The sequence below is a fragment of the Pristiophorus japonicus genome, unplaced genomic scaffold (genome assembly GCF_044704955.1).
Source record: "Pristiophorus japonicus isolate sPriJap1 unplaced genomic scaffold, sPriJap1.hap1 HAP1_SCAFFOLD_170, whole genome shotgun sequence".
In the NCBI taxonomy this organism is placed as follows: Eukaryota; Metazoa; Chordata; class Chondrichthyes; family Pristiophoridae; genus Pristiophorus; species Pristiophorus japonicus.
The window spans coordinates 1,181,918-1,193,713 of record NW_027251383.1 but is presented as its reverse complement, the minus strand read 5'-3'; the positions used below and the strand labels follow the sequence as shown (position 1 = coordinate 1,193,713).

At 45.9% G+C, this 11,796-nt stretch overlaps 1 non-coding gene across 1 annotated transcript; it reads right to left on the bottom strand.

Annotated features, from left to right (window-relative positions):
- Window positions 1-11,408: 11,408 nt before the first annotated feature.
- trnan-guu (transfer RNA asparagine (anticodon GUU)) lies at window positions 11,409-11,482 on the bottom strand. Its single transcript has one exon. It is a non-coding gene; the product is annotated as a tRNA-Asn (tRNA).
- Between the last annotated feature and the right edge of the window lie 314 nt (window positions 11,483-11,796).

The window sequence follows — 11,796 nt, the reverse complement described above, 5'->3', positions numbered from 1 at the left end:
AAGTGTTTGCGATGGAAAAATACATAACTTACTAAATACTAGTTGATATTGGCTGTGAAAAAGATATTGGTTTAATTGGGAAAAGGAAAAAAAAATTGGAGGTGGTAAAAGACACTCTCCATTGATAATGATTTTAAATTACGAGAAAGTTTCACTGCAGTTTGAAAAGATTTCCAGAATAGACGTTGTTAATCAAGAAAAGTCCCAAACAGTCTAAACAAGCAGGAGGGTTTTGAAAATAATGAGGAGAAAAGATCTAAGCTATGCGAACTCAGCAGAGAGAGATATTAAACACAAGATTTGCCCAATGAACGGGACCGTTAAAAAAAAAACGAAATGTTAGCATGTATACAGCTTGTGTGAAAATTGGATTTCAGTCAACAAAATAGCTATTAAAAATGTGTGCTCTCATTTAAAAAAAAATCTTAGGCAAGTACTTGAATTAGATGTTCAGGAAAAAATTGGAGTTAATCTAAAATGCTGTCTTTCCTGATGACAAGATTTTTATTATGACCACTTTACTAATGATTTCTGCTGTTTTAACGGATTCCTAATATCTAAGCAAGTTTAGAAGACACAAAGATTTGGATGATTACGCGAAGTCACGTAATGACATCAGGCCTTCTTACAAACCTTTAAAGGAGTTAACCCTTTCCATTGACAGCTGTTTTACACTGGACCTTACTCATTTGAATTTCTTCCGAAAATAAAGAACACACCTGACAGACTGTGGAAATGGTGGGATAGTCAGAATAAAAATAAAACAGAACTAGCTGGTCAAGAGTTAAAAGCTAAGATAAATAAGCTGGAAGAGATTTAAAAAACAGGAGCAGACGGATAGTGCAGTGTGCAGCCAAAGCACCATCACCTATGGCAATCGAGCCAATGTATCCCACGGTGGGTAGGTGTAGGCCACAAACCCAACCTAACAGTAAAGCACACTGCGATGTTTGGAGGAATAGTGGTGGCATTGGTGTTGATTAGAGTTTGGTTAATATTTAGATGGGTCATCGTGCAGGCTCGAGCACAGCAGGCTCAAATACAAAACCGACGGCAGCCCAGACAGGGACATGAAGTGATCGAGATGGTACGACTATAAAGAATATGGATAACCAAACCGTTACCTCCGATTCCATAGAGTGACCGCGACACAAGTAGACCAGAACCTAACACCTGGTGACGACCAGGCTATCTGTTTAAAATTTGCAGATACAACCATCACCGAGATGGGACCGCAGTGCTGACTTCGACTCTGGGGACCCATGATACTGGGAACCTTGAGGCCCACACAAGCACTGGATAATACAGACGGACTACGAGAGGTACAGCACACGCAAGAAAGACAGAACTGCATCAACTATGGGGTTTTGTTTACTTTTACTGACAGAATATGCATTCCAGCAGCCAAGGACTGGAGCAAGGACAGAACTTATTTTAACGCGTGGCTGCAAATGAATCCGGATAAGAATAGAGTATGTGTGCGATGCTCCACGGGTACAAGAAGCAGTTGCATTAGACGAAGGGAGGCCGGGGGGGGCCCGATGAATGTACCTTTGGAATAATTTGCGCGCCTCCTGCCCAGCCACAACCGTTAGTCACCCACAAAGAGGGGGTGGGGCTGTGGGGATACTATGAGGAGGGAGAGGCTGCCGCAATATCATTGTATATATGCTTCTCACCCCCTCCGACACCGCACCCCATAAGAACCACCACACTGCCCATGGAATTGTCATGTCCAACAATTACAAGGGGACCGGAAAAAAGGATTGTGCTGTCCAACGAGGGTGAACTATTGTATGATAATGTCAAGCATGAAATTGTGCCTGTCCTGATCAATATCTCAGGTATACAGATGCCGGAATATTGTACAGAACAGGCAAGAAATATGTATAATGTATTAAGTAAAGTTGAAATGCAGCAGGCTGCCGATACAATGGGTGCCAGTAGATTCCGAGGACAGGAGCCAGTTCATAGGACTAAGAGGGAAATAGTTAATGATGTTGCGACCAGTTTTAATGCCGGAACCTCCATAGTAAACTCACTGGACATACAAAGGCTAAATGAAAGGGTGGAGCAGCTTAAAGTGGTGAGAGGGGAGCGGCCTATCAAAAGCCCAGCGGGAAATCGAGAGCCAGCGGCAGTTGGTGAGAGGGGAGCGACCTATAAAAGGCCCAGCGGGAGATCGAGAGCCAGCGGCAGTTGGTGAGAGGGGAGCGATCTATAAAAGGCCCAACGGGAGATCGAGAGCCAGCGCACCGGTGCAGCTACAGCGGGAGAGAAAGCAAAATAGAAGTAGAAAGGAATCAAAAAGTGACGTCACAGCCAATGGGATAAGTGATTGGCTGGTGATTGGTGAGTAGCTTTTCTTTTCTTTTTTATATCAGTAAGTGAACTGCAACATTGTTATTACCAATTTAAGTGTATCGAAGGTTAAGGCATGGCAGGAGAGCTCGGTCACGTGATATGCTCCTCCTGTACCATGTGGGAACTCGGGGACACTTCCGGTGTCCCTGGGCGCTACGTGTGTGGGAAGTGTATCCGCCTCGAGCTCTTGACGGTCCGCGTTGCGGAATTGAAGCTAAGGGTGGATTCACTCTGGAGCATCCACGATGCTGAGAATGACGTGAGTATCACGTGTAGTGAGATGGTCTTACCGCAGGAGAAGGGTCCACAGCCAGATAGGGAATGGAAGACCAGCAGGAAGAGCAGTGCAAGAAAGATAGTGCAGGGGTCCCCTGTGGTCATCCCCCTGCAAAACAGATACACTGCTTTGAGTACTGTTGGGGAGGATGACTCATCAGGGGAGGGCAGCAGCAGCCAAGTTCATGGCACCGTAGGTGGCTCTGCTGCAAAGGAGGGCATGAAAAAGAGTGGGAGCGCGATAGTGATAGGGGATTCGATGGTGAGGGGAATAGATAGGCGTTTCTGCGGACGCAACCGAGACTCCAGGATGGTATGTTGCCTCCCTGGTGCAAGGGTCAAGGATGTCTCGGAGCGGGTGCAGGACATTCTGAAATGGGAGGGAGAACAGCCAGTTGTCGTGTTGCACATTGGTACCAACGACATAGGTAAAAAAAGGTATCAGGTCCTACGAAAAGAATTTAAGGAGCTAGGAGCTAAATTAAAAAGTAGGACCTCAAAAGTAGTAATCTCGGGATTGCTACCAGTGCCACGTGCTAGTCAGAGTAGGAATCGCAGGATAGCGCAGATGAATACATGGCTTGAGCAGTGGTGCAGCAGGGAGGGATTCAAATTCTTGGGGCATTGGAACCGGTACTGGGGGAGGTGGGACCAGTACAAACCAGACGGTCTGCACCTGGGCAGGTCCGGAACCAATGTCCTAGGGGGAGTGTTTGCTAGTGCTGTTGGGGAGGAGTTAAATTAATATTGCAGGGGGATGGGAACCGATGCAGGGAGACAGAGGGAGAGAAAAATGAGGCAAAAGCAAAAGACAGAAAGGAGATGAGGAAAAGTGGAGGGCAGAGAAACCCAAGGCAAAGAACAAAAAGGGTCACTGTACAGCAAAATTCTAGAAGGACAAAGGGTATTAAAAAAGCAAGCCTGAAGGCTTTGTGTCTTAATGCAAGGAGTATCCGCAATAAGGTGGATGAATTAACTGTGCAAATAGATGTTAACAAATATGATGTGATTGGGATTACGGAGACGTGGCTCCATGATGATCAGGGCTGGGAACTCAACATCCAGGGGTATTCAACATTCAGGAAGGATAGAATAAAAGGAAACGGAGGTGGGGCAGCATTGCTGGTTAAAGAGGAGATTAATGCAACAGTTAGGAAAGACATTAGCTTGGATGATGTGGAATCTATATGGGTAGAGCTGCAGAACACTAAAGGGCAAAAATCGTTAGTGGGAGTTGTGTACAGACCTCCAAACAGTAGTAGTGATGTTGGGGAGGGCATCAAACAGGAAATTAAGAGTGCATGCAATAAAGGTGCAGCAGTTATAATGGGTGACTTTAATATGCACATAGATTGGGCTAGCCAAACTGGAAGCAATACGGTGGAGGAGGATTTCCTGGAATGCATAAGGGATGGTTTTCTAGACCAATATGTCGAGGAACCAACTAGGGGGGAGGCCATCTTAGACTGGGTGTTGTGTAATGAGAGAGGATTAATCAGCAATCTCATTGTGCGAGGCCCCTTGGGGAAGAGTGACCATAATATGGTGGAATTCTGCATTAGGATGGAGAATGAAACAGTTAATTCAGAGACCATGGTCCAGAAATTAAAGAAGGATAACTTTGAAGGTATGAGGCTTGAATTGGCTAAGATAGATTGGCTAATGATACTTAAGGGGTTGACTGTGGATGGGCAATGGCAGACATTTAGAGACCGCATGGATGAATTACAACAATTGTACATTCCTGTCTGGCGTAAAAATAAAAAAGGGAAGGTGGCTCAACTGTGGCTATCTAGGGAAATCAGGGATAGTAGTAAAGCCAAGGTAATGGCATACAAATTGGCCAGAAATAGCAGCGAACCTGGGGACTGGGAGAAATTTAGAACTCAGCAGAGGAGGACAAAGGGTTTGATTAGGGCAGGGAAAATGGCGTACGAGAAGAAGCTTGCAGGGAACATTAAGGCGGATTGCAAAAGTTTCTATAGGTATGTAAAGAGAAAAAGGTTAGTAAAGACAAACGTAGGTCCCCTGCAGTCAGAATCAGGGGAAGTCATCACGGGGAACAAAGAAATGGCAGACCAATTGAACAAGTACTTTGGTTCAGTATTCACTAAGGAGGACACAAACAACCTTCCGGATATAAAAGTGGTCAGAGGGTCTATTAAGGAGGAGGAACTGAGGGAAATCTTTATTAGTCGGGAAATTGTGTTGGGGAAATTGATGGGATTGAAGGCCGATAAATCCCCAGGGCCTGATGGACTGCATCCCAGAGTACTTCAGGAGGTGTCCTTGGAAATAGCGGATGCATTGACAGTCATTTTCCAACATTCCATTGACTCTGGATCAGTTCCTATCGAGTGGAGGGTAGCCAATGTAATCCCACTTTTTAAAAAAGGAGGGAGAGAGAAAGCAGGGAATTATAGACCGGTCAGCCTGACCTCAGTAGTGGGTAAAATGATGGAATCAATTATTAAGGATGTCATAGCAGCGCATTTCGAAAATGGTGACATGATAGGTCCAAGTCAGCATGGATTTGTGAAAGGGAGATCATGCTTGACAAATCTTCTGGAATTTTTTGAGGATGTTTCCAATAAAGTGGACAAAGGAGTACCAGTTGATGTGGTATATTTGGACTTTCAGAAGGCTTTCGACAAGGTCCCACACAGGAGATTAATGTGCAAAGTTAAAGCACATGGGATTGGGGGTAGTGTGCTGACGTGGATTGAGAACTGGTTGTCAGACAGGAAGCAAAGGGTAGGAGTAAATGGGGACTTTTCGGAATGGCAGGCAGTGACTAGTGGGGGACCCGAGGGTTCTGTGCTGGGGCCCCAGCTGTTTACATTGTACATTAATGATTTAGACGAGGGGATTAAATGTAGTATCTCCAAATTTGCGGATGACACTAAGTTGGGTGGCAGTGTGAGCTGCGAGGAGGATGCAATGAGGCTACAGAGTGACTTGGATAGGTTAGCTGAGTGGGCAAATGCGTGGCAGATGAAGTATAATGTGGATAAATGTGAGGTTATCCACTTTGGTGGTAAAAACAGAGAGACAGACTATTATCTGAATGGTGACAGATTAGGAAAAGGGAAGGTGCAACGAGACCTGGGTGTCATGGTACATCAGTCATTGAAGGTTGGCATGCAGGTACAGCAGGCGGTTAAGAAAGCAAATGGCATGTTGGCCTTCATAGCGAGGGGATTTGAGTAAAGGGGCAGGGAGGTGTTGCTACAGTTGTACAGGGCCTTGGTGAGGCCACACCTGGAGTATTGTGTACAGTTTTGGTCTCCTAACTTGAGGAAGGACATTCTTGCTATTGAGGGAGTGCAGCAAAGATTCACCAGACTGTTTCCCGGGATGGTGGGACTGACCTATCAAGAAAGACTGGATCAACTGGGCTTGTATTCACTGGAGTTAAGAAGAGTGAGAGGGGACCTCATAGATACGTTTAAAATTCTGACGGGTTTGGACAGGTTGGATGCAGGAAGAATGTTCCCAATGTTGGGGAAATCCAGAACCAGGGGTCACAGTCTAAGGATAAGGGGTAAGCCATTTAGGACCGAGATAAGGAGATACTTCTTCACCCAGAGAGTGGTGAACCTGTGGAATTCTCTACCACAGGAAGTAGTTGAGGCCAATTCACTAAATATATTCAAAAGGGAGTTAGATGAAGTCCTTACTACTCGGGGGATCAAGGGGTATGGCGTGAAAGCAGGAAGTGGGTAATGAAGTTTCATGTTCAGCCATGAACTCATTGAATGGCGGTGCAGGCTAGAAGGGCTGAATGGCCTGCTACTGCACCTATTTTCTATGTTTCTATGTTTCTATGAAGGGATTATTAGAACGGGCAGAGCGGAATCAGGAAGATCAAGCTGAACTCGGAAGAGAGGGTGCTGAAATCCAATTGGATGGCCTCTCGGTCCTGGAAGCTCAGGCAAAAACAATCAATCACCTTATCGACAGAGAGAGAGAAGATACCGCAAAACTTAGACAGGGACAACTCTGTCACGCTTATGGCCTATGGATGGTGGGACAGATACGCCACAACCTCGATCATATCCAAAGGGAGGATTTGCCAGACTGGATAGACAGCCCACATCTGGCTCAGTTGGCCAAACTGAAGAGGACACTGGGTAATTGCACTCTGAAGGGACTAAACAGAGTATGCCCAGTGATCCCAAACTGCCGAATGGGCAAAGCTGCCGGAGTGGGAATAGCCCTGATGATACCTATAGTCACACAAGACTCAGGATCGTTTCCCCTTTATCAACTGTGGAATATCGGGATCATACGGGAAAACACCTCCCTCCATTACTAACTGACCGCAGCCCCTGCTGTCCGCAGAGACAACACACTCTATGGGATCTCCCTGACGGGATGCAAGCAGACGGGTGACATTACGGTGTGCCCTCACCCGGTGGGACAGGCAGAACTGGTCGAATGTGGATTTAATCCAACCGTTGGATGTGTATTGGAAATAGTACCTGCCCCCACACATTTTGCCAGAACAGGTTACGGGGGCAAAGGGAAATACTGTGTCTCTACCACGGCACATTCATATTGGTACAATGGCTTACAATGCCAGATCTCGCAACCAAACTTTTGCTTCACAGCCCAACGACCTCACAATAGGACAAGCCCGCATTATCCAGGTTAGACACCGAGGCCCAAAATCATTAACGCCATCGATCAGCTCCACGATCACCTGCAGGGTTATGACGAGCCCGAGCAGGCCCCAATCCCACATTTAGTTGCAGTATTAAGGGGACTAAGACTCAGAGTAGACCAGTGTGTCAGACTCTACCACCAACTACAGACAAAGATTGAAATACTGGAGAAGGATACTGACCAAGAGTTACAAAACCAGAGTTGGTGGAGGAGGGTCTGGGACTGGGGCATGAATGTAAACATCCACCCCTGGATTGGAATAATATCACACATACTGGTAGGGATACAGCTGGTCTTAGCACTAACATGGAGAGTCATGGCCTGTCGATCCTGCAGGCATTATGCACGACAAAGGAGAGTCAGAACAAGGGCTCAAGTAAATAAAGTGACTTGTCCAGCAGAGGGACGGGGTAATCTGAACTATATCAATTTGATCGAAGCAACTGGGACTTCTGACACCACGTGACTGGCCAGCACGTTGAGGCAGGAAGTACCGGGTGGTACTTAAAAATATAAGTAGAGTTACAAATTATGTTGTCGCTTAAAGGAGACTAGGATTAGTCCATTACCGAAAGGGGGGATTGTTTTAGGGCAAAGGCACAGGCACCTGCTGAATCTATGTATGCATATATGTGTAAAATGGTAGCCAGATATAAAATGGCTGCCAGGGATTCTGCAAAGCACTCGGGGAATTCAGCTAACAGTTAGCTTGACTACATTTTTGGGTAGCTGATGACACTGCAGTTTCGTGTACAGGAACACTGGAAAGAGCGAGCTCAGCAGAACATCCTTAATCAACAAACCACAGACAAGATGTCCCAGCAGAATACTGAACAAAGAAATTCCTGTGACTGTGTAAGGATAAGGAGGTTAGGTGCAGACAGAACCCAAGGACAGTAGAGATAAGGGGATCTGGAGAATATCACGAGGCCATGAATAAGCCCCAGCTAAAACATGAGGTGATCACGCAGTCCCCTGGTGCCTGGGGCCAATTCCATTGTCCCAGTGGAATCGATTTGTAATTTATAGTCGTTATGATTGGATTGTGTCCAGCCGACATGGGCTAAGTAATTGTAATGAACTGTTGTAAAACATATAAATATTGATGAATTTCTTTTTTCGGTGGAGTGGAGTGCCTGGAGTTGGACCAGAGGCTCTCTCCCCGCCGGTGTAATAAAGGCCATTTTGGCGTTGGAACCGACCCCGAGTGTCGAATGATTCTTCCAGGAAAATATTTGTGCTAACATAACCCGTGCTGTACCAGCCCTGGGAGAGAATGATGGGAAAGTGTAGAGGGAGCTTTACTCTGTATCTAACCCGTGCTGTACCAGCCCTGGGAGAGATTGATGGGACCGTGTAGAGGGAGCTTTACTCTGTATCTAACCCCGCGCTGTACCTGCCCTGGGAGAGATTGATGGGACAGTGTAGAGGGAGCTTTACTCTGTATCTAACCCCGTGATGTACCTGCCCTGGGAGAGATTGATGGGACAGTGTAGAGGGAGCTTTACTCTGTATCTAAAACCGGGCTATACCTGCCCTGGGAGAGATTGATGGGACAGTGTAGAAGGAGCTTTACTCTGTATCTAACCCCGTGCTGGATCTGTCCTGGGAGGATTTGATGGTACAGTGTAGAGGGAGCTTTACTCTGTATCTAACCTATGCTGTACTTGCCCTGGGAGGGTTTGATGGGACAGGTTAGAGGAAGCTTTATTGTATATCTTAGATGGGCTGTATCTGCGCTGTGAGTCTTTGATGGACAATATAGGGGAAGCTTTACTCTGTATATAACACATACTGTACCTGCCCTGGGAGGGTTTGATGTGACAGTGTCGAGGAAGCTTTAGTCTGTACCTGCTCTCTGAGTCTTTGATGAGACAATGTAGAAGGGGCTTTGATCTGTATCTAATCCGTACTGTACCTGCCCTGACGGGTTTGATGGGACAGAATAGTGGGTGCTTTGCTCTGTATCTATCCTGTGCTGTGCCGGCCCTGGGAGGGTTTGATGGGACAGTGTAGAGGGAGATTTAAACACGTGCTGCACTGTAATGTACATACGCCCGGGTTTTCCTGCCACCAGGGGGACCGACCGTCGAAGATCATTGGGCCACAGACACACACATGCAACTCTTGTATATAAAGAAAGCCTCCATGTTTAATCCTTTGTTCGAGAGCTAGAAATTTACGTTCAGGATGCACCTGATTGAGTTCACGGTCGTAAGCCTGCTGAGTTAGAAACATAGAAAATAGGTGCAGGAGCAGGCCATTCAGCCCTTCTAGCCTGCACCGCCATTCGATGAGTTCATGGCTGAACATGAAACTTCAGTACTCCCTTCCTGCTTTCTCGCCATAACCCTTGATCCCCCGTGTAGTAAGGACTTCATCTAACTCCCGTTTGAATATATTTAGTGAATTGGCCTCAACAACTTTCTGTGGTAGAGAATTCCACAGGTTCACCACTCTCTGGGTGAAGAAGTTTCTCCTCATCTCGGTCCTAAATGGCTTACCCCTTATCCTCAGACTGTGACCCCTGGTTCTGGACTTCCCCAACATTGGAACATTCTTCCTGCATCGAACCTGTCTAAACCCGTCAGAATTTTAAACGTTTCCATGAGGTCCCCTCTCATTCTTCTGAACTCCAGTGAATACAAGCCCAGTTGATCCAGTCTTTCTTGATAGGTCAGTCCCGCCATCCCGGGAATCAGTCTGGTGAATCTTCGCTGCACTCACTCAATAGCAAGAATGTCCTTCCTCAAGTTAGGAGACCAAAACTGTACACAATACACCAGGTGTGGCCTCACCAAGGCCCTGTGCAACTGTAGCAACACCTGCCTGCCCCTGTATTCAAATACCCTCGCTATGAAGGACAACATGCCATTTGCTTTCTTAACAGCCTGCTGTACCTGCATGCTAACCTTCAATGACTGATGTAACATGACACCCAGGTCTCGTTGCACCTTCCATTTTCGTAATCTGTCAACATTCAGATAATAGTCTGTTTCTCTGTTTTTACCACCAAAGTGGATAATCTCACATTTATCCACATTATACTTCATCTGCCATGCATTTGACCACTCACCTAACCTATCCAAGTCACTCTGCAGCCTAATAGCATCCTCCTCGCAGCTCACACTGCCACCCATATGCAACATGCACCTGCCCTGGAAGAGTTTGATGGGACTGTGTAGCGGGAGATTTATGTTGTAACTAATTTGTGCTGTACATGCCCTGAGAGTTTGATGGGGCAATGTAGAGGGAGCTTTACTCTGTGTCTAATGCATACTGTACCTGCCCTGGGAGGCTTTGATGTGACTGCGTAGTTGCAGCTTTACTCTGTATTTAACATTATTGTTCTTTTAAATCCACTTGTTTCACACCAAAACAAATGGTAACCGTGATGTGAATTTAACGCCACGTGATTCTTTGAAATCACCTTTAAATGATTGGGTAAAACCACTCCTTATGCCACCGAAAAACAGCTTTGATTCCAGGTCTCGGCGATAACTTTTGGAACACCATTTTTAAATTCAAAACCCTTATAAAATTGACGACATGCAGCCAACGTGCAAAAGTAAGAATTCTTTTAATCACCGTTAATTAGCCGATAACCTTCTTCAGAATGAAATAAACAATAATAGAATTACTGAGGAACAGTGGTATCTTCAATCATTCATTTTCTCTTTACATGTGATGAAGTTTTATCCCTATCTCATTTACACGCTGTATGAGAATGGTTTAAAATTGTCAGTGTTTATGACTCAGTTGTAAAACCATTGATTGTGTGTGTGCCGATTCTTGATAGGAGGAGCACTTGAGACCGAAGTTCCAGTTCGATATATGTATCAATAGAATCAATTCCCACCAGTTTCTTTAAACCCAATAACATAATTTATTTCTAATGGGCTGGATGGAGAAACATGATCCATGTAAAAAATTGTTATCGTTTTACTTGAACTGAATGCTCATAAGATATTGGAGTGGGAACGTATTGGATAATAGCACAGCTGGCAACATTTGCGGAATAGATTCGTGCAGCCAAAACGCACAATGACAACCTGGAACTGTGCGGCACCGAATTAGCGGGGAAAAACAGCTAAACACTTCGTCTCTGGGTGGGTTCGAACCACCAACCTTTCGGTTAACAGCCGAACGCGCTAACCCATTGCGCCACAGAGACTGATGGAAGTATAAGGTGCAAGACATCCAAAACCAGGGTGTCAGTCAGTTAAAGCTTCAGATTGCTCCGACCGGGATGGAACTTGTCGACTCTCAGTTGTCCTTTTCCCAAATAAATTGAGGGACATTCATTGTGAATGTGTGGAAGCAGTCTGGTCCCACACACTGCAGACACTTCCATGTCACCGCCAACCAGCTCTCCCACAACCGGTGTGATCTGCCTTCCAGCCTTCCGGTGCCTTGTCTGTGACAAAGTATTCTGATTGTCTCGAAGCCGGTATTAGGTTTTAATTCCTTTTCAGCACCTGACTGCGG